Source organism: Chiloscyllium plagiosum, unplaced genomic scaffold, assembly GCF_037043375.1.
Source record: "Chiloscyllium plagiosum isolate Xiang-an unplaced genomic scaffold, Cpla_swu_hap1 HiC_scaffold_44, whole genome shotgun sequence".
Lineage (NCBI taxonomy): Eukaryota > Metazoa > Chordata > Chondrichthyes > Orectolobiformes > Hemiscylliidae > Chiloscyllium > Chiloscyllium plagiosum.
In genome coordinates, this window is record NW_028270182.1 from 54,304,145 (window position 1) to 54,324,980 (window position 20,836).

Here is a 20,836-nt window from a genome sequence, read left to right on the forward strand (position 1 = left end):
AGATGGCATCAGGGCCATGGCTTCTAAGTTCTGCCGGGGGGAAACGGAGCTACCAGTGGGTTTAAAGTGAGAATTGCCCTTCACTGAACATTGCTCCTTACTCGGTCGGTGGGACGTGGATGTTTTAGAATCTCCACACGAGGGGTCCCTGTCCTCTCCGGCTCGTACCATGGTCCTCCCCCTCCCCCCGCATGGCGGGGGGAAGGGTGTGTGGGAACGGATATCGGGCACTCCACCACCCGGCTTGGCCCTTTCTGTCCTATTCCAGGCTGTTTCTCCGGGAATGGGAGAAAGGGAGGGAGGGGGTGGGGGTGGGAGTGGGTGGCCCTGCTGTTAGTGGGGGAGTGGGTCATGGTGAGGGGTCCGGAGGGAGTCAGTCCCCAGTGTTGTATCTATGCAGTGTTATTAGTGTGGGGGTGAAGTGGAGGGAGGGGGAGAGAGAGAGAGAGACAAAGAGAGACAGAGAGACAGAGAGAGAAGGTGCTGTATGCGGCAGTGAGAGTGGTCGACCATGTTTGGGGGTCGGTGCTATAACAGATATACAGTGAGTGTGAGGAAGCAGAGAGAATACGGTGACTCTTATCCTGACAGAGCGGGGAAGGTTATTGAAGCTTGTCCTGTTTTGCTGGACATTTCTTCAGACCACAGATACTGCACTGATCTGGCTTGTGAGCTCAGACCAAGCTCGGGGGGTCAGATGGTGTCGCCCCATCTGGGAAGAGAATGGTCCCCCTCTGTACTAGCTCATCCACGAGGACCTCCGTGCCCCTGTCGACAAACTGTGGTGTAATTGCCCCTTATCTGCCATGCTCGGGGTAAACTGTGCAGGGCAGCTCCAAACGGAGAAAGCTCAAACATGTGCCCATTGGCTTCTGAAAGATGGCACCAGTGCCAGGGATCAGGGAATATCCAGGGGCACCCGGGCGATGGTGAGTCATTCCAGCCATGATGGGTGGGAGAATCGGGCTGGTATTGAATGAGGGGGACACCATGGGGTGGGCTAGGTAGTTAATGAGATGAGTTCGATAGCACCAGGAAACTAGCTCAGCCTCGTGAGGACAATCCCTCTGTCACACTCAAGGAAAATCAAAGAAAGATAAATTATTGTTGGAATCTGCCCAATGAGATGTAGATTCTGTTGAAACTAATTCCAGTTACAATGATGCAGAACAAATGATCATCAGACTTCACACCAATATCCCATTTTCCCATCTTTCCTGGGAAGACAGACTCATGTACAGGATTCTATCGAAGTGTCTACATTTCAGCATTCAGAAACCTGGGAACACATCCTTCCATGACACTGTCTTTCGGTCTTCCACTCTCTGACTATACGACAAACCCCTCTCATGTGGTGATATTTAAACTGACTCCCCCGCCTGGTCTGTCTGGCAGTGATGTTCACACCCACAGCACCCCCTTGTTCGGCACAATGGAGATATGGAGCTGTAAATGGGTGGGAGCTGCACATCCTGACACTTCCAGCATGGGGTACAAGTTTCCCCACGCTGGGAAGAGATCTAAAACAGTGTTACTGAGCAATGCACTGGGGTGGTGTACACAGTCCTACATGCTGGGAGGATAACTGCTCCTGGTTTACAGATCAATGCACTGGGGTGTTGTCCCCGGAACGTTCTGTTCCCAACATTCTAGAACTGACATTTCCCAGAACGTTCTGCCCGCGACTTTCTATAACTGACACTCCCCGGAACGTTCTGTCCCTGACGGCCGGACGTCAGTGAATTGAACAAATGATAAGATGCCGAGGGAAGAGATCCCGTTCCGGGGAGAAGGAGACACTGTTCCGAAGGCCCCGCAGGCACTTAAAGGGGTGAATACGTTTTCCCTGCGTTTAAATTTCTCCACGACTCCGGATCGACCACAATTTAGACCAAAATACAGAAATTCCCAAACTCCGTTTGTCTTCAGATAACTGGGAGAGAATTCTTCAGGACAGCAACGTTTCCACCCTCCGTATTAGGAACTGGGAAGGAGTGACCTATGTCTGCTCTCGAGTGATCGAGTGTGTGGGAATGTTCTAGAAACCATCTGTCCTTATGGATGTGTCTCTGTGCGTTTGGGGAGGGAGAGTTCCTGGTGGTTTATGACCTATTTTGTCAGTAATTCTGACCTTCCCATTTGTTATTCCAGCTCCAATTATTTTAATAAATCCCTGAATAGAGGGAACACATTTGAAAATCTCACTGGGTCCCTGATCAAACGGGTCCCTTTGCCTCCAGGCTGATGGATAATGGGTTTGTTTTCCTTCCTCACAGTTAACGTAGTGACCATCTATGTCCTGCTTTATAAAGATTGTGGATTGTCTCCATGTGTCAGACGTTACCTGGGGGCCATGGCAGCGGCGGATCTCCTGGTCATTATCCTCGACCTGATACTGAGAAACATTCCCATTGTTTATCGGCAACAGTTTTATTTCCTGTACTCCATCCCCATGTGTAATATCCACGCCGTCCTGCTTTATGCAGCCACTGACTGCTCTGTCTGGTTCACCGTCACTTTCACCTTTGATCGGTTTGTGGCCATTTGTTGCCAGAAGCTGAAAAGTAAATATTGCAGTGAGAAAACGGCGGCTGTGGTTCTGGGAGCATTGACTGTGCTGAGCTGTTTAAAGAACATTTCCTGGTATTTTATGCTCACGGCTCGGTATCGGCTGATGAATACCCCCTGGTTTTGTGATGTAACAGACGCTGTTCTATTCTCCATTGTCTGGGTCACAATCGAGCTCCTCCACCACATTCTAACCCCGTGTGTCCCATTTCTCCTGATTCTGCTGCTCAATGTTCTCACCGTCAGACACATTTTAGTGACCAGCAGAGCTAGCAGGAGACTCCGCGCTCACACCAATGGGGACGCTCAGTCTGACATTGAAATGAGAAACCGAAAAAAATCCATCATTTTACTGTTTGTGATTTCGGCCAATTTCATCATGTTATGGTCAACATTAATGATGTATTCTATATGGAAACGGATGTATTTGATTGGGTATTACTCTGTGTATCTTCATTACTTTGTGCAGGAATTGGGCTTCATGCTGCAGCTCCTCAGTTGCTGCACAAACACCGCGATTTATGCCGTGACCCAGACTAAGTTCAGGCAGCAGCTGAAGAATGTGCTGAAATATCCCTTCACCCAAATCCATCCATCAATCAAATTCCCTCATTAATCAATCCATCCGGGATTTTCTCATTTCAGTTCAGTGTTTCAGCGATGTAGAAGCCTGTCGCTATGGTAACAGACTGAGGGTAGCGCTGATTTGTCCATCCTTATCCCACAGGGGGGTTACAGGGACACATTTCAATGTTTCTCACAACTCAGGGGCCAGTGAGAAAGGGCACAATCCCACTGACTGTATCTATCGCTTCCATTTGTAAACAACAAAAATGTTGATTAAAGTGTGCCGAGCAGCAGAGTGACTGATGTCATTGTGTGTCTTAGTGTTGGAGAAGCTGAGCTGGATAGAGACAGACTCAGCCCGAAGTCCTGGTCCTCAGGGAAGGGGAGGGCACCGCGCTCTGAGCTCAGGACCTGGGTTTAACTCCCTCTGTCCTTACTGTCCCTTCCAGGTCTCCCACTCCAACTTGGCTCTCAGCAGAATTCACCTTGCTCCCTTTGTAACTCTCCCTCCATATATCCCTCCCACTCTCACACTGCACTGCTATTTCTCTCTCCTTTTCCCATTTACACACTCAATTCCACTGTCCTTGCCTTCCACAATCTTATTCACTCTCTCTCCATCCTGCGATCATAACCTCCCAATGTTACTGACTTCCTCGAACCCTTCGGTGCTGGGGGAACAGAAGAGGGTTGTCGATCTTCAGTCCGATGCTAGGGAACAGAGATTGGGATGGCATATCAGGCCATTGTCAGCGCAATTGTATGGAGCTTGGGCCAAACGCCATTACTCAGGGACATAGTAAGTGTGAGAACACCAGTCGTTACTAGGGGGTAACCGTAGGCTGTGGCTGAGACTGGTACAACAGGATATCACAAACAGAACACATTGCGTGGGACATACTGTCTGTTACTCAGGGAATAGAATGGGGATGGGGTCAAAGGCCATTTAGAGGAAATCAACTGGGTTGGTGTTCACAGGCAGGAGCTCAGTTGAAGGTGTGATGGTGGGAGACTGTGTGGGCGTGTGAGTGTGATGCTGGGGCAGTGTGCGAGGGAGTGAGCGTGATGGTGGGGAAATGTGTGGGGGAGAGAGCGTCACTGAGGGGGAGAGTGTGAGGAAGTGAGAGTGACGGTGGGGACGTGTGCAGGGAAGTGAATGGACAATGGAAGTGTTTGGGAGTGGGAGAGTGATGTGGGGGAGTTTGCAAGGGAGTGAGCGGGGCAATGAGAGTGTGTGGGAGAGTGAGCGTGACGATGGGGGCATGTGCGAGGGAGTGAACGGGACAATGGGAGTGTGTGGGAGGGTGAGCGTGACGGTGGGGGCGTGTGCGAAGGAGTGAAAGGGACAATGGGAGTGTGTGGGAGAGTGAGCGTGACGGTGGGGGCGTGTGCGAGGGAGTGAACGGGACAATGGGACTGTGTGGGAGAGTGAGCGTGACGGTGGGGGCGTGTGCGAGGGAGTGAACGGGACAATGGGGCTGTGTGGGAGACTGAGCGTGACGGTGGGGGCGTGTGCGAGGGAGTGAACATGACAATGGGAGTGTGTGGGAGAGGGAGCGTGATGGTGGGGGCGTGCACGGGGTCTGAGAATCAGGTTGGGGCTGTGTGTGGGGAGTGAGCGATATAGTGGGGGAGAGTGTGCTTGAGTGAGTCTCATGGTTAAGTATTGTGCAGGATGAGTGAGCATGACAGTGGGGCATTGTGTGGTGGAAGGCGTGTGATGGTGGAAAAATGTGCAGGAGAGTGAACATAATGGTAGGGTAGTGTGGAAAGAATGGTGGAATGGATGGAGGTAAGCGTGACGGTGAGAGTGGTGTGGGGTTGTGTGTGAGAGAGTGGTGGAGTGTGTGCGGGTAAGCGTGACGGTGAGAGTGGTGTGGGGTTGTGTGTGAGAGGGTGGTGGAGTGCGTGCGGGTCAGTGTGACGGTCGGGGTAGTGTGGGGCAGTGTGTGGGTGTCAGCGTGACGGTGAGGGTGGTGTGGGGCAGTGTGTTGGTGTCAGCGTGACGGTGAGGGTGGTGTGGGGCAGTGTGTGGGTGTCAGTGTGACGGTGAGGGTGGTGCGGGGCAGTGTGTGTGATGGTGGTGGAGTGTGTGGGGTGAGTCTGACGGTGGGGGGTTTGGGGCAGTCTGTGTGATGGTGGAGGAGTTTGTGGAGGTGAGCGAGATGGTGGGGGTGCGGTGGTGCAATGTCTGTAGGGTGGTGGAGTGTGTGGATGTGAGCACGTGGCTGGAACTGCAGTGGGTCAGTGTGTGTGAGGATGGTGGAGTATAAGGTGGCGAATGTGACGGTGAGGGAGGTGTGGGGCAGTGTGTGTGATGGTGGTGGATGGTGGGGGCGTAAGCATGGTTAAGTATTGTGCAGGATGAGTGAGCATGACAGTGGGGCATTGTGTGGTGGAATTGTGGGCAATTGTGTGTGACGGTGGTGGTGTGGGAGGGGCGAAGACGTGACGATGAGCGTGGTGTGTTGCAGTGTATGTGATGGTGGTGGAGTGTGTGGGGGTACGCATGAGGGTGGGGGTGGTGTGGGGCAGAGTGTGTGATGGTGGTGGAGTGTGTGGGGGTGAGCATGAGGGTGGGGGCTGATGTGGCGCAGTGTGTGAGAGGGAGGTGGAGTGTGTGGGGGTGAGCGTGACGGTGGAGGCGGTGTGGGTCAGTGTGTGTGTGATGGTGTTGGAGTGTGTCTAGGTGAGTGTGATGGTTGGGATGATGTGGAGCAGTGTGTATAATGGTGGTGGAGTGCGTGTGTGTGTGTGTGTGCGTGACGGTGGGGATGGTGTGGGGCAGTGTGTGTGATGGTGGTGGAGTGTGTGGGGGAGAGTGTGTCGGTTAGGGTAGTGTGGGGCAGTGTGTGTGATGGTGGTGGAGTGTGTGGGGGTCAGCGTGAGGTGAGAGTTGTTTGGGGCAGTGTGTGTGATTTTGGTGCAGTGTGTATAGGTGAGTGTGATGGTGAGGTTGGTGTGGGACAGTGTGTATAATGGTGGTGGAGTATGTGCGTGTGCGTGACGGTGGGAATGGTGTGGGGCAGTGTGTGTGATGGTGGTGGAGTGTGTAGGTGAGTGTGACGGTGAGGCTGGTGTGGGGCAGTGTGAGTGATGGCAGTGGAGTTTGTGGGGGTGATTTTGACGGTGGGGCGTGGGGCAGTGTGTGTGATGGTGGAGGAGCGTGTGGGGGTGAGTGTGACACTGGGGGTGCCATGGGGCAGTGTGTGTGAGGGTGGTGCCTTGTGTGGGGTTGAGCGTAACGGTAGGGGTGGTGTGGGGCAGTGTGTGGGTTTGTGTGGAGTTGAGCGTGACGGTGGATGTGGAGAGGGGCAGTGTGTGTGATGGTGTTGGATAGTGTGGAGGAGAGCATGATGGAGGGGAAGGTGTGTGTGTGGGGGTGAGCGTGACGGTGGGGTATGAATGGGACAGTGTTTGTAATAGTGGTGGAGTATATGAGGGTGAGCGTGATGGTGGCGGAGGAGTGGGACAGTGTGTGAGGGTGGTGGAGTGTGTGGGTGTGAGCGTGACGGTGAGGGTGTAGTGGGGCAGTGTTTGCGAGGGTGGTGGTGTGTGTGCGGGTGAGCGTGACGTTGGGGTTGAAGGGGGCAGTGTGTGTGATGGTGGTGTAGTATGTGTGGGGTGAGCGAGACGGAGGGCGAGGTGTGTGGCATTGTGTGTGAGGGTGGTGTGGGGCACTGTGTGTAATGGTGATGGAGTGTGTGGATGTGAGTGCGACGGTAAGGGTGGTGTGGGACAGTGTGTGTGAGGGTAGTGAAGTGTGTGGGACTGAGCGTGGCGTTGGGGGTGGTATGGGGCAGTGTGTGTGATGGTGGTAGAGTGGGTGTGGGGTGAGCGTGACGGTGAGGGAGTGTGGGGCAGTGTGTGTGATGGTGGTGGAGTGTGTGCTGTTCAGCGTGACGGCGGAGTGGGTGTGGGGCAGTGTGTGTGATTGTGGTAGTGTGTGTGGGGGTGAGCGTGACGGTGGGGGTGCTGTGGGGCAGTGTGTGTGATGGTGGTGGAATGTGTGGGTGTGAATATGACGGTGGGGCTGCAGTGGGGCAGTATGTGTGTGAGGGTGGTGGAGTGTGAGGGAGCAAGCGAGAAGGTGAGCGTGGCTTGGCGCAGTGTGTGTGATGGTGGTGGAGTGTGTGGGGGTGAGCTTGACGGTGTGGGTGGTGTGGGGCAGTGTGTGTGATGGTGGTGGATTGTGTGGGGGTGAGCGTGAGGGTGGGGCTGTTGTGGCGCAGTGTGTGTGAGGGTGGTGGGGTTTTTGGGCGGGTGAGCGTGACGTAGGGGGTGGTGTGGGGCAGTGTGTGTGATGGTGTTGGAGTGTGTGGGGGTCAGCGTGAGGTGAGGGTGGTGTGGGGCAGTGTGCGTGATAGTGTTGGAGTGTATGTAGTTGAGTGTGATGGTAGAGGTGGTGTGGGGCAGTGTGTGTGATGATGCTGGTGTGTGCAGTGGTGATTATGACGGTGAGGGTGGTGAGGGGCAGTGTGTGTGATGGTGATAGTGTGTGTGGGGGTGAACGTGACTATGAAGGTGCTGTGGGGCAGTGTGTGTGAGAGTGGTGGAGGGTGTGGTGGTGAGCGTGATGGAGGGGGTGGTGTGGGGCACTGTGTGTGAAGGTGAACTGCGACAGTGTGTGTGATGGTGGAGATGTGAGTGGGGGTGAGAGTGGTGGTCAGGGTGATGTGGGACAATGTGTGTGATGGTGGTGGTGTGTGCAGAGGTGAACATGATGGTGTGGATGGTGTGAGGCCGTGTGTGTGATGTTGCTGCAGTGTGTGGGGGTGAGAATGACGGTAGGGGTGGTGTGGGTCAGTGTGTGTGTTGGTGGTGGAGTATGTGGGAGTGAGCCTGATCGGTGAGGGTTGTGTGGGGCAGAGTGTGTGAGAGTTGTGGAGTGTGTGGGTGTGAGTGTGACGGTGGGGTTGGAGTGGAACAGGGTGTGTGAGGGTAGTGGAGTGTGTGGGGGTGAGCGTGACGTTGGGGTGGAATTGGGCAGTGTGCGTGATGGTGGTGGAATGTGTGTGGGGTGAGCATGACGGAGGGGGAGGTGTGGGGCAGTGTGTGTGATGGAGTGTGTGGGGGTCAGCGTGACGGAGGGGGAGGTGTGGGGCAGTGTGTGTGATGGTGGTGGAGTGTGTATAGGTAAGTGTGACGGTGAGGGTGGTGTGGAATAGTGTGTGTGATGGCGGCAGAGTGTGTGGGGGGTGAGCGTGACGCTGGGGATGGTGTATGGCAGTGTGTGTGATGGTGGTGGAGTGTGTGTGGCATAAGCGTGACAGTGGGGGTGGTGTAGGGCATTGTATATAATGGTGGTGGAGTGCGTGTGTGTATGCGTGACGGTGGGGATGGTGTGGGGCGGTGTGTGTGATGGTGGTGGAGTGTGTAGGTGAGTGTGACGGTGAGCGTTGTGTGGAACAGTGTGTGTGATGTCGGTAGAGTGTGTGTGGGGGGAGCGTGACGATGGGGATGGTGTGGGGCAGTGTGTGTGATGGTGGTGGAGTGTGTGGTGGTGAGCGTGACGGTGAGGGTGGTGTGGGGCATTGTGTGTGAGGGTGGTGTGGGGTAGTGTGTGTGATGGTGGTGGAGTGTGTGGGGGTGAGTGTGACGGTAGGGGTGGTATGGGGCAGTGTTTGTTTTGGTGGTGGAGTTCTGGGGGTGAGCATGACCGTGAGGGTTGTGTGGGCCAGTGTGTGTGAGGGTGGTGGAGTGTGTGGGTGTGAGTGTGACGGTGGGGTTGGAGTCGGACAGGGTGTATGAGGGTAGTGGAGTGTGTGGGTGCGAGCGTGACGTTGGGGTGGAATGGGGCAGTGTGTGTGATGGTGGTGGAATGTGTGTGGGGTGAGCGTGACGGAGGGGGAGGTGTGGGGCATTGTGTGTGAGGGTGATGTGGGGCAGTGTGTGTAATGGTGGTGGACGGTGTGGTGGTGAGCGTGACGGTGGGGGTGGTGTGGGGCAGTGTGTGTGATGGTGATGGAGTGTGTATAGGTGATTGTGACAGTGAGGGTAGTGTGGGGCAGTGTGTGTGATGGTGGTAGAGTGTGTGTGGCGTGAGTGTGATGGTGAAGGTGGTGTGGGGCATTGAGTGTGAGGGTGATGCGGGGCAGTGTGTATAATGGTGGTAGAGTGCGTGTGTGTGTGCGTGACGGTGGGAATGGTGTGGGCAGTGTGTGTGATGGTGGTGGAGTGTGTAGGTGAGTGTGACGGTGAGGGTGGTATGGAACAGTGTGTGTGATGGCGGGACAGTGTGTGTGGGGTGAGCGTGACGGTGGGGGCGGTGTGGGCCAGTGTGTGTGCTAGTGTTGGAGTGTGTGTAGATGAGTGTGATGGTAGAGGTGATGTGGGGCAGTGTGCGTGATAGTGGTGGAGGGTGTGGTGGTGAGCGTGATGGAGGAGGTGGTGTGGGGCATTGTGTGTGAGGGTGAAGTGTGACAGTGTTTGTGAAGGAGGTGGAGTGTGTTGGGGTGAGCGTGACGGTGGGGATGTTTTGGGGCAGTGTGTGTGATGGTGGAGATGTGAGTGGTGATGTTGGTGCAGTGTGTGGGGGTGAGCGTGATGGTGGGGGTGGTGTGAGTCAGTGTGTGTGATGGTGTTGGAGTGTGTAGGTGAGTGTGACGGTGAGGGTGGTGTGGAACAGTGTATGTGATGGCGGTAGAGTGTGTGTGGGGTGAGCGTGACGATGGGGATGGTGCGGGGCATTGTGTGTGATGGTGGTGGCGTGTGTGGTGGTGAGCGTAACGGTGAGGGTGGTGTAGGGCATTGTGAGTGAGGGTGGTGTGGGGTAGTGTGTGTGATGGTGGTGAGTGTGTGGGGATGAGTGTGACGGTGGGGGTGATGTGGGGCAGTGTGTGTGTTGGTGGTGGATTATGTGAGGGTGAGCGTGATGGTGAGGGTTGTGTGGGGCAGTGTGTGTGAGGGTGGTGGGGTGTGTGGGGTGAGCGTGATGTTGGGGTGGAATAGAGCAGTGTGTGTGAAGGTGGTGGAATGTGTGTGGGGTGAGCATGACGGAGGGGGAGGTGTGGGGCATTGTGTGTGCGGGTGGTGTGGGGCAGTGTGTGTAATGGTGGTGGAGTGTGTGGGGTTCAGCGTGACGGTGGGGGTGGTGTGTGGTCGTGTGTGTGAGGAGGGTGGATTGTGTGGGGGAGAGCGTGCCAGTTGTGATGATGTGGGGGCAGTGTATGTGATGGCGGTGAAGTGTATGGGAGTCAGCGTGAGGTGAGGGTCGTGTGGGGCAGTGTGTGTGATGTTGGTGGAGTGCGTGGGGTGAGCGTGGTGATGGGGATGGTGTGGGGCAGTGTGTGTGATGGTGGTGGAGTGGGTGGGGCCGATCCTGACTGTGAGGATGGTGTGAGGCAGTGTGCCTGATGGTGGTATTGTGTGCGGGATTGAGCGTGACAGAGGGGGTGGTGTGGGGCATTGTGTATGGGGGTGGTGGAGTGTGTGAGTTTGAGCGTGATGGTTAGGATGGTGTGGGGCAGTGTGTGTGATGGTGGTGGAGAGTGTGAGGGTGAGCGTGACATTATGCATGGTGTGGGGCAGTGTGTGTGAGTGTGGTGGAATGTGTGGGGGTGAGCATAATGGTGAGAGTGGTGTGGGGCAGTTTGTGTGACGATGGTGGAGTGTGACGGTGAGAATGGTGTGGGGCAGTGTGTGTGAGGGTGGAGGAGTGTGTGGTGGTGAGTGTGACTGTTAAGGTGGTGTGGGGCAGTGTGTGTGATGGTGGTGGAGTGTGTGGGAGTGAGTGTGCTGGTGAGGGTGGTGTGGGGCAGTGTGTGTGATGTTGCTGGAGTTTGTGGGGATCATCGTCAGTTGAGAGTGGTTTGGGGCAGTGTGTGTGAGGGTGGTGGATTGAGTGGCGTCAGCGAGATGGTGGAGGTTGTGTGAAGTCGTGTGTGTGATGGTGGTGGAGTGGGTGGGGTTGAGCGTGACTGTGAGGATGGTGTGGGGCTTTGTGCGTGATGGTGGTGGCTTGTGCTGGATTGAGCGTGACAGTGGGGGTGGGTGTGGGGAATTGTGTGTGGGGGTGGTGGATTACGAAAGGGTGAGCGTGACGGTTAGGATAATGTGGGGCAGTGTGTGTGATGGTGGTGGAGTGTGTGGGGGTGAGTGTGACGGTAGGGGTGGTATGGGGCAGTGTTTGTTTTGGTGGTGGAGTTCTGGGGGTGAGCATGACCGTGAGGGTTGTGTGGGCCAGTGTGTGTGAGGGTGGTGGAGTGTGTGGGTGTGAGTGTGACGGTGGGGTTGGAGTCGGACAGGGTGTATGAGGGTAGTGGAGTGTGTGGGTGCGAGCGTGACGTTGGGGTGGAATGGGGCAGTGTGTGTGATGGTGGTGGAATGTGTGTGGGGTGAGCGTGACGGAGGGGGAGGTGTGGGGCATTGTGTGTGAGGGTGATGTGGGGCAGTGTGTGTAATGGTGGTGGACGGTGTGGTGGTGAGCGTGACGGTGGGGGTGGTGTGGGGCAGTGTGTGTGATGGTGATGGAGTGTGTATAGGTGATTGTGACAGTGAGGGTAGTGTGGGGCAGTGTGTGTGATGGTGGTAGAGTGTGTGTGGCGTGAGTGTGATGGTGAAGGTGGTGTGGGGCATTGAGTGTGAGGGTGATGCGGGGCAGTGTGTATAATGGTGGTAGAGTGCGTGTGTGTGTGCGTGACGGTGGGAATGGTGTGGGCAGTGTGTGTGATGGTGGTGGAGTGTGTAGGTGAGTGTGACGGTGAGGGTGGTATGGAACAGTGTGTGTGATGGCGGGACAGTGTGTGTGGGGTGAGCGTGACGGTGGGGGCGGTGTGGGCCAGTGTGTGTGCTAGTGTTGGAGTGTGTGTAGATGAGTGTGATGGTAGAGGTGATGTGGGGCAGTGTGCGTGATAGTGGTGGAGGGTGTGGTGGTGAGCGTGATGGAGGAGGTGGTGTGGGGCATTGTGTGTGAGGGTGAAGTGTGACAGTGTTTGTGAAGGAGGTGGAGTGTGTTGGGGTGAGCGTGACGGTGGGGATGTTTTGGGGCAGTGTGTGTGATGGTGGAGATGTGAGTGGTGATGTTGGTGCAGTGTGTGGGGGTGAGCGTGATGGTGGGGGTGGTGTGAGTCAGTGTGTGTGATGGTGTTGGAGTGTGTAGGTGAGTGTGACGGTGAGGGTGGTGTGGAACAGTGTATGTGATGGCGGTAGAGTGTGTGTGGGGTGAGCGTGACGATGGGGATGGTGCGGGGCATTGTGTGTGATGGTGGTGGCGTGTGTGGTGGTGAGCGTAACGGTGAGGGTGGTGTAGGGCATTGTGAGTGAGGGTGGTGTGGGGTAGTGTGTGTGATGGTGGTGAGTGTGTGGGGATGAGTGTGACGGTGGGGGTGATGTGGGGCAGTGTGTGTGTTGGTGGTGGATTATGTGAGGGTGAGCGTGATGGTGAGGGTTGTGTGGGGCAGTGTGTGTGAGGGTGGTGGGGTGTGTGGGGTGAGCGTGATGTTGGGGTGGAATAGAGCAGTGTGTGTGAAGGTGGTGGAATGTGTGTGGGGTGAGCATGACGGAGGGGGAGGTGTGGGGCATTGTGTGTGCGGGTGGTGTGGGGCAGTGTGTGTAATGGTGGTGGAGTGTGTGGGGTTCAGCGTGACGGTGGGGGTGGTGTGTGGTCGTGTGTGTGAGGAGGGTGGATTGTGTGGGGGAGAGCGTGCCAGTTGTGATGATGTGGGGGCAGTGTATGTGATGGCGGTGAAGTGTATGGGAGTCAGCGTGAGGTGAGGGTCGTGTGGGGCAGTGTGTGTGATGTTGGTGGAGTGCGTGGGGTGAGCGTGGTGATGGGGATGGTGTGGGGCAGTGTGTGTGATGGTGGTGGAGTGGGTGGGGCCGATCCTGACTGTGAGGATGGTGTGAGGCAGTGTGCCTGATGGTGGTATTGTGTGCGGGATTGAGCGTGACAGAGGGGGTGGTGTGGGGCATTGTGTATGGGGGTGGTGGAGTGTGTGAGTTTGAGCGTGATGGTTAGGATGGTGTGGGGCAGTGTGTGTGATGGTGGTGGAGAGTGTGAGGGTGAGCGTGACATTATGCATGGTGTGGGGCAGTGTGTGTGAGTGTGGTGGAATGTGTGGGGGTGAGCATAATGGTGAGAGTGGTGTGGGGCAGTTTGTGTGACGATGGTGGAGTGTGACGGTGAGAATGGTGTGGGGCAGTGTGTGTGAGGGTGGAGGAGTGTGTGGTGGTGAGTGTGACTGTTAAGGTGGTGTGGGGCAGTGTGTGTGATGGTGGTGGAGTGTGTGGGAGTGAGTGTGCTGGTGAGGGTGGTGTGGGGCAGTGTGTGTGATGTTGCTGGAGTTTGTGGGGATCATCGTCAGTTGAGAGTGGTTTGGGGCAGTGTGTGTGAGGGTGGTGGATTGAGTGGCGTCAGCGAGATGGTGGAGGTTGTGTGAAGTCGTGTGTGTGATGGTGGTGGAGTGGGTGGGGTTGAGCGTGACTGTGAGGATGGTGTGGGGCTTTGTGCGTGATGGTGGTGGCTTGTGCTGGATTGAGCGTGACAGTGGGGGTGGGTGTGGGGAATTGTGTGTGGGGGTGGTGGATTACGAAAGGGTGAGCGTGACGGTTAGGATAATGTGGGGCAGTGTGTGTGATGGTGGTGGAGTGTGTGGGGGTGAGTGTGACGGTAGGGGTGGTATGGGGCAGTGTTTGTTTTGGTGGTGGAGTTCTGGGGGTGAGCATGACCGTGAGGGTTGTGTGGGCCAGTGTGTGTGAGGGTGGTGGAGTGTGTGGGTGTGAGTGTGACGGTGGGGTTGGAGTCGGACAGGGTGTATGAGGGTAGTGGAGTGTGTGGGTGCGAGCGTGACGTTGGGGTGGAATGGGGCAGTGTGTGTGATGGTGGTGGAATGTGTGTGGGGTGAGCGTGACGGAGGGGGAGGTGTGGGGCATTGTGTGTGAGGGTGATGTGGGGCAGTGTGTGTAATGGTGGTGGACGGTGTGGTGGTGAGCGTGACGGTGGGGGTGGTGTGGGGCAGTGTGTGTGATGGTGATGGAGTGTGTATAGGTGATTGTGACAGTGAGGGTAGTGTGGGGCAGTGTGTGTGATGGTGGTAGAGTGTGTGTGGCGTGAGTGTGATGGTGAAGGTGGTGTGGGGCATTGAGTGTGAGGGTGATGCGGGGCAGTGTGTATAATGGTGGTAGAGTGCGTGTGTGTGTGCGTGACGGTGGGAATGGTGTGGGCAGTGTGTGTGATGGTGGTGGAGTGTGTAGGTGAGTGTGACGGTGAGGGTGGTATGGAACAGTGTGTGTGATGGCGGGACAGTGTGTGTGGGGTGAGCGTGACGGTGGGGGCGGTGTGGGCCAGTGTGTGTGCTAGTGTTGGAGTGTGTGTAGATGAGTGTGATGGTAGAGGTGATGTGGGGCAGTGTGCGTGATAGTGGTGGAGGGTGTGGTGGTGAGCGTGATGGAGGAGGTGGTGTGGGGCATTGTGTGTGAGGGTGAAGTGTGACAGTGTTTGTGAAGGAGGTGGAGTGTGTTGGGGTGAGCGTGACGGTGGGGATGTTTTGGGGCAGTGTGTGTGATGGTGGAGATGTGAGTGGTGATGTTGGTGCAGTGTGTGGGGGTGAGCGTGATGGTGGGGGTGGTGTGAGTCAGTGTGTGTGATGGTGTTGGAGTGTGTAGGTGAGTGTGACGGTGAGGGTGGTGTGGAACAGTGTATGTGATGGCGGTAGAGTGTGTGTGGGGTGAGCGTGACGATGGGGATGGTGCGGGGCATTGTGTGTGATGGTGGTGGCGTGTGTGGTGGTGAGCGTAACGGTGAGGGTGGTGTAGGGCATTGTGAGTGAGGGTGGTGTGGGGTAGTGTGTGTGATGGTGGTGAGTGTGTGGGGATGAGTGTGACGGTGGGGGTGATGTGGGGCAGTGTGTGTGTTGGTGGTGGATTATGTGAGGGTGAGCGTGATGGTGAGGGTTGTGTGGGGCAGTGTGTGTGAGGGTGGTGGGGTGTGTGGGGTGAGCGTGATGTTGGGGTGGAATAGAGCAGTGTGTGTGAAGGTGGTGGAATGTGTGTGGGGTGAGCGTGACGGAGGGGGAGGTGTGGGGCATTGTGTGTGCGGGTGGTGTGGGGCAGTGTGTGTAATGGTGGTGGAGTGTGTGGGGTTCAGCGTGACGGTGGGGGTGGTGTGTGGTCGTGTGTGTGAGGAGGGTGGATTGTGTGGGGGAGAGCGTGCCAGTTGTGATGATGTGGGGGCAGTGTATGTGATGGCGGTGAAGTGTATGGGAGTCAGCGTGAGGTGAGGGTCGTGTGGGGCAGTGTGTGTGATGTTGGTGGAGTGCGTGGGGTGAGCGTGGTGATGGGGATGGTGTGGGGCAGTGTGTGTGATGGTGGTGGAGTGGGTGGGGCCGATCCTGACTGTGAGGATGGTGTGAGGCAGTGTGCCTGATGGTGGTATTGTGTGCGGGATTGAGCGTGACAGTGGGGGTGGTGTGGGGCATTGTGTATGGGGTGGTGGAGTGTGTGAGTTTGAGCGTGATGGTTAGGATGGTGTGGGGCAGTGTGTGTGATGGTGGTGGAGAGTGTGAGGGTGAGCGTGACATTATGCATGGTGTGGGGCAGTGTGTGTGAGTGTGGTGGAATGTGTGGGGGTGAGCATAATGGTGAGAGTGGTGTGGGGCAGTTTGTGTGACGATGGTGGAGTGTGACGGTGAGAATGGTGTGGGGCAGTGTGTGTGAGGGTGGAGGAGTGTGTGGTGGTGAGTGTGACTGTTAAGGTGGTGTGGGGCAGTGTGTGTGATGGTGGTGGAGTGTGTGGGAGTGAGTGTGCTGGTGAGGGTGGTGTGGGGCAGTGTGTGTGATGTTGCTGGAGTTTGTGGGGATCATCGTCAGTTGAGAGTGGTTTGGGGCAGTGTGTGTGAGGGTGGTGGATTGAGTGGCGTCAGCGAGATGGTGGAGGTTGTGTGAAGTCGTGTGTGTGATGGTGGTGGAGTGGGTGGGGTTGAGCGTGACTGTGAGGATGGTGTGGGGCTTTGTGCGTGATGGTGGTGGCTTGTGCTGGATTGAGCGTGACAGTGGGGGTGGGTGTGGGGAATTGTGTGTGGGGGTGGTGGATTACGAAAGGGTGAGCGTGACGGTTAGGATAATGTGGGGCAGTGTGTGTGATGGTGGTGGAGAATGTGAGTGTGAGCGCGACGGTGTGGATGGTGTGGGGCAGTGTGTGTCAGTGTGGTGGAGTGTGTGGGGGTGAGAATGATGGTGGGGGTGGTGTGGGGCAGTGTGTGTGTGATGGTGGTGGAGTATGTGTTTGTGAGCGTGACGGTGAGCGTGGTGTGGGGTAGTGTGTGTGAGGGTGTTGGAGTGTGTGGGGCTCAGAGTGAGGTGCGGGTTGTGTGGAGCAGTGTGTGTGAGGGTGATGGAGTGTGGAGGGGTGAGTTTGGTGGTGAGGGTGGTTTGGGGCAGCGTTTGTGAGAGGGTGGTGGAGTGTGTGTTTGTGAGCGTGACGGTGAGAGTGGTGTGGGGCAGTGTATGTGATGGTGGTGGAGTGTGTGGGGGTCAGCGTGAGGTGAGGTTGGTGTGGGGCAGTGTGTGTGAGGGTGATAGAATGTAGGGGTTAGTGTGACGGTGAGGATGGTGTGGGGCAGTGTGAGTGATGGTGGTGGAGTTAGTGGGTATCAGCGTGAGGTGAGAGTGGTTTGGGGAAGTATGTGTGATGGTGGTGGATTGTGTCGGGTCAGCGTTACAATGGGGGTGGCGTGAGGCCGTGTGTGTGATGGTGGTGGAGTGTGTGGGGCTGAGCGTGACGGTGGGGGTGGTGTGGTGTATTGTGTGATGTAGTCAGTGTGAGGGGGTCAGTGTGACGGTGATGGAGTGAGTGTGAGGTGATCAGGGTGAGGATGATGAAGTGAGTGTGAAGGGGTCAGATGACAGTGATGGAGTGAGTGTGATGGGGTCAGTGTGACGGTGATGGAGGGAATGTAAGGGGTTCAGGATGATGGTGACGACGCGACTGTGAGGGGGACAGGGTGATAGAGATGGAGTGAGAGAGAGTTGGTCAGGTTAACGGAGATGGAGTGAGTGTGAGGGGGTCAATGTGACAGTGATTGAGTGAGTGTGAAGCGGTCAGGGTGAGGGTGATGGAGTGAGAGTGAGGGGTCAGGGTAATTGTGATAGAGTGAGTGCGAGGGGACAGGGTGATGGTGATTTAGTGACTGGGAGGGGGTGAGGGCGACGGTGATGGACTGAGTGTGAGGGGGTCAGGGCGACTCTGACGGAGTGAGTGTGGGTGGTCAGGGTGACAGAGTTGGAGACAGTGTGAGGGGGTCAGGATGACGGTGATGGAGTGAGTGTGAGGGCATCAGGGTGACGGTGATGGAGTGAGTGTGATGGCTTCAGTGTGACGATGATTGAGTGAGTGTGTGGAGGTCGGTGTTACGGTGATGGAGTGAGTGTGAGGGGGTCAGGGCGACGGTGATAAAGTGAGTCTGAGTGGACAAGTGTGATGGTGATGGATATAGTGTGAGGGGGTAAGCGTGACGATGATGCAGTGAGTGTGAGGAGGTCCGGGTGATAGTGATTGAGTGAGTGTGATGGGTTCAGTGTGACGGTGATGGAGACAGGGTGAGGTTGTCAGGTTGAGGATGATGGAGTGAGTGTGAGAAGGTCAGGGTGATTGTGATGGATTCAGTGTGGGGGGTCTGGGTGATGGCAATGGACTGTGTGCGATGGGTTCAGTGTGATGGTGATGGAGTGAGTGTGAGGTTGTCAGGGAGAGGGTGATGGAGTGAGTGTGAGGGGGTCAGTATGAAAGTGATTGAGTGAATGTGAGGGGGTCAGGGTGATGGTGAAGCAGTGAGTGTGAGTGGATCAGGGTGAGGGTGATGGATCGCGAGTGAGAGGGTCTGTGTGATGGTGATGGAGTGAGTGTGAGGAGTTCTGGGCGACGGTGACGGAGTGAGTGTGAGTGGGTTAGTGTGACGTTGATGGATATAGTGTTGGGGGGTCAGGGTGACGGTGATGGAGTGAGTGTGAGGAGGTCAGTGTGACGGTGATGGTGTGAGTGTGAGTAGGTCAGGGTGACGGTGATGGATTGAGTATGAGAGTGTCACGGTGAGGGAGATTGAGTGAGTGTGTTGAGTACAGTGTGACGGTGATGGAGTGAGTGTGAGGAGGTCAGGGTGACAGTGATGGAGTGAGTGTGAGTGGTTAAACGTGACGGTGATGGAGTGAGTGTGAAGGGATCAGTGTGCAGGTGATGGTGTGAGTGTGTGGGGAGCAGGGTGATGGTGATGGACCGAGAGTGAGGGGGTCAGCGTGACGGTAATGGCGTGAGTGTGAGGGGTCAGGGCGACGGTGACGGAGTGATTGTGAGTGGGATGGTGTGATGATGATGGAGGGAATGTGAGGGATTCAGCGTGATTGTGATGCAGTGAGTGTGAGGGGGTCAGGGTGACGGTGTTGGAATGAGTGTGAGGGGTTCAGATTGATGGTGATGGAGTGAGTGTGAGGGGGTCAGTGTGAAAGTGATTGAGTGAGTGTGAGGGGGTCAGGGAGACGGTGATGCAGTGAGTGTGAGGGGATCAGTGTGACGGTGATGGCGTGAGTGTGAGGGGGTCAGTGCGACGGTGATGGCATGAGTGTGAAGGGATCAGCGTGATGCTGATGGAGTGAGTGTGAGGGGGTCAGGGTAAAGGTGACGGTGTGAGTGTGAGGGGATCAGGGTGAGGGTGATGGAGTGAGTGTGATGGGTTCAGGCTGATAGTGATGGAGTGACTGTGACGGGGTCACTATGACGGTGATGGAGTGAGTGTGAGACGTTCAGGGTGACAGTGATGGAGTGAGTGTGAGGCGGTCAGAGTGACGGTGATGGAGTGAGTGTGAGACGTTCAGGATGACGGTGATGGAGTGAGTGTGAGGGGCTCAGTGTGACGTTGATGGAGTGAGTGTGAGGGTGTCAATGTGACGGTGATGGAGTGAGTGTGAGGGGCTCAGTGTGACGTTGATGGAGTGAGTGTGAGGCGGTCAGAGTGACGGTCATGGAGTGAGTGTGAGGGGGTCAGAGTGACGGTGATGGAGTGAGTGTGAGGGGGTCAGTGTGACGGTGATGGCGTGAGTGTGAGGGGGTCAGTGCGACGGTGATGGCATGAGTGTGAAGGGATCAGCGTGATGCTGATGGAGTGAGTATGAGGGGGTCAGGGTGATGGTGACGGTGTGAGTGCGAGGGGATCAGGGTGAGGGTGATGGAGTGAGTGTGATGGGTTTAGGCTGACAGTGATGGAGTGTGTGTGTCGGGGCCAGTGTGACGGTGATCGAGTGAGTGTGAGGGGGTCAGGGTGATGGTGACGGAGTGAGTGTGGGACGTTCAGGGTGACCGTGATGGAGTGAGTGTGAGTGGGCTGGGTGACGGTGATGGAGTGAGTGTGATTGGGCTGGGTGACGGTGATGGAGTGAGTGTGAGAGGGTCAGTATGACGGTGATGGAGTGACTGTGAGGGGGTCATGGTGACTTTGAAGGAGTGAGTGTGAGTGGACAAGTGTGACAGTGATGGAGTGTGTTTGAGGTTGTCAGGGTGAGGGTGATGGAGTGAGTGTGATGGGGTCAGTATGAATATGATGGAGTGAGTATGACGGGGTCAGTATGAATGTTATTGATCGAGTGTGAGGGGGTCAGTGTGACGGTGATGCATTGAGTGTGAGTGGAACAGGATGACAGCGGTGGAGTGAGTTAAGGAGGTCAGGGTGACGGTAATGGAGGGCGTGTGAGGGGGTCATGGTGAATGTTATAGAGTGAGTGTGAGGGGGTCAGGGTGAGGGTGATGGATTGAGTGTGAGGGGGTCAGGGTGAGGGTGATGGAGTGAGTGTGAGGAAGTCACAGTGACGGTGATGGAGTGATTGCGAGGGGGTCAGGGCGTCGGTGACAGAGTGGGTGTGAGAGGGTCATGGTGACGGTGATGGAGTGTGTGTGAGGAGATCAGGGCGGTGGGGATGGAGTGAGTGTGAGGTGGTCAAGGTGACGGAGATGGAGTGAGTGTGAGGGGATCTGGGCGGTAGGGATGGAGCGAGTGTTGTGAGATGAGTGTGACGGGGATAGAGTGAGGGTGAGGAGGTCAGGGAGACGGTGATGGAGTGAGTGTGAGTGGATGAGTGTGACGGTGATGGAGTGAGTTTGAGGGGGTCAGGATGCGGATGATGGAGTGAGTGTGAGGGGGTCAGGATGTCGGTGATGGAGGGTGTATGAGGGGGTCCGGGTGAGGATGCTGGAGTGATTGTGAGTGGGTCAGGGTGATGGTGATGGAAGAAGTGTGAGGTGGTCAGTGTGACGGCGATGGAGTGAGTGAGAGGGGGCTCAGGGTGACGGTGATGGAGTGAATGTGGGAAGGTCAGGGTGACTGTGATGGAGTGAGTGTGAGGGGTTCAGCGTGACGGTGATGGGGTGAGTGTGAGTTGGTCTGGGTGACAGTGATGGAGTGAGTGTGAGAGGGTCAGTGTGACGGTAATGGAGTGACTGTGAGGGGGTCATGGTGACGGTGAAGGAGTGAGTGTGAGTGGACAAGTGTGACAGTGATGGAGTGAGTGTGAGGTTGTCAGGGTGAGGGTGATGGAGTGAGTGTGAGGGGGTCAGTATGAATGCGATGGAGTGAGTATGACGGGGTCAGTATGAATGTGATTGAGCGTGTGTGAGGGGGTCAGTGTGACGGTGATGCAGTGAGTGTGAGGGGAACAGGGTGACAGTGGTGGAGTGAGTTAAGGAGGTCAGGGTGACGGTAATGGAGGGCGTGTGAGGGGA